A 1,918-nucleotide genomic window follows, 5' to 3' on the forward strand; every position below is an offset into this window, starting at 1 on the left:
AATGGTCTTCCCAGTATAATGGGTGTAACTTCATCTTCTCTAATATCCATAATTATAAAATCAGTTGGAATGTAGAATTGACCTATGCGTACGAGAACGTTTTCAAGAATTCCTACAGGATATTTGACAGAACGATCTGCTAGTTGCACAGACATTTTAGTTGGTCTTAATTCTCCCATTTCAAGTCTCTTGCATATGGATAAAGGCATAACACTAATTCCGGCTCCTAAATCGCATAAGGCTTTGTCAATGACAAATTTTCCTATGTGACAGGGTATAGAGAAACTACCTGGATCTTTGAGTTTAGGAGGCATGTTCTGGATTATAGCGCTACATTCGGCAGGGAGTGTAACGGTTTCGCTATCTTCAAGTTTCCTTTTATTAGAAATAATTTCTTTTAAGAACTTGGCGTATGAGGGCATTTGCGTAATAGCTTCTGTAAACGGAATTGTGACGTTTAATTGTTTCAGGAGGTCAACAAATTTTTTAAATTGGCCTGCACCTTTGGTTTTAATAAGCCTTTGAGGGTAAGGGATAGGTGGTTTATAAGGTGGTGGAGGTACATAAGGTTCCTTCTTTTCTACGGTTTCCTTATTACTCTCTGCCTTTTCCTTAGGTTCACTTTCTTCAGTTGACCTTTCAGAGTTTTGGTTTTCTATCCTTGAGTCAGACGGTCCTTCCACTTCCGTTCCACTTCTTAATATGATTGCATGAGCGTGGCTTCTCGGGTTAGGTTGGGGCTGTCCAGGAAATGTACCAGTTGGGGCAGCAGTAGGCGCTTGTTGTTGAGCTACTTGTGATATTTGTGTTTCCAGCATTTTGTTATGGGTAGCCAGGGCATCTACTTTACTTGCTAGTTGTTTAATTTGTTCACCAGTGTGTACATTCTGGTTTAAGAAATCTTTATTGGTTTGTTGTTGGGAAGCTATAAAGTTTTCCATCATGATTTCCAAGTTGGATTTCCTAGGGGCGTTATTGTTGTGTGTAGATGGGTTCGGTTTCTGATATCCCGGAGGTATAGCTGGGGCTTGATTTGGAGATTGTCCAGGTGCGTATAGAGCATTATTACTCTTATATGAAAAATTTGGATGGTTCTTCCAATTTGAGTTATAGGTATTCGAGTAGGGGCTTCCTTGAGCATAGTTCACTTGCTCTGCTTGGATTCCTGTCAAGAGTTGTCAATCTGTAGGAGTGTGACCTTGGATTCCACAGACTTCGCAATTCTGAGTTATGGCGACTACGGTGGCTGGAGGTGATACATTTAAACTTTCAATTTTCTGGACCAGAGCATCCACTTTTGCGTTAACATGATCAAGGTTACTTATCTCGTACATGCCAGTTTTCGTTTGAGGTTTTTCCAACATTGTTCGTTCGGTTCCCCACTGGTAGTGGTTTTGGGCCATGCTCTCGATAAGTTGGTAGGCGTCAGCATAAGGTTTGTTCATTAGCGCACCACCTGCGGCGGCATCTATTGTTAACCTTGTGTTGTACAGGAGACCATTATAGAATGTATGAATTACTAACCAGTCTTCTAAACCATGGTGTGGACAAAGTCTCATCATGTCTTTGTATCTTTCCCATGCTTCGAAAAGAGACTCGTTATCTTTCTGTTTAAATCCATTTATTTGGGCTCTTAACATAGCTGTTTTGCTTGGCGGAAAATATCGGGCAAGAAAAACATTCTTCAACTCGTTCCATGTGGTGACAGAGTTGGAAGGAAGAGATTGAAGCCATCTTCTAGCGCTATCTCTTAGTGAGAAAGGAAAAAGACGAAGTCGAATTGCCTCTGAAGTGACACCATTAGCTTTAACAGTATCAGCGTATTGGACAAATATGGATAAATGAAGGTTAGGATCCTCGGTAGGATTTCCAGAGAATTGGTTCTGTTGTACTGCCTCCAACAACGAAGGTTTAAGTT

General features: G+C 40.8%; 1 non-coding gene across 1 annotated transcript; it reads left to right on the forward strand.

Moving 5' to 3' along the window:
* Positions 1–1,533: 1,533 nt before the first annotated feature.
* Positions 1,534–1,640, forward strand: LOC127088778 (small nucleolar RNA R71). The gene has a single exon (XR_007790595.1). It is a non-coding gene; the product is annotated as a small nucleolar RNA R71 (small nucleolar RNA).
* The last annotated feature ends 278 nt before the right edge of the window (positions 1,641–1,918 follow it).

Source organism: Lathyrus oleraceus, chromosome 5, assembly GCF_024323335.1.
Source record: "Lathyrus oleraceus cultivar Zhongwan6 chromosome 5, CAAS_Psat_ZW6_1.0, whole genome shotgun sequence".
Lineage (NCBI taxonomy): Eukaryota > Viridiplantae > Streptophyta > Magnoliopsida > Fabales > Fabaceae > Lathyrus > Lathyrus oleraceus.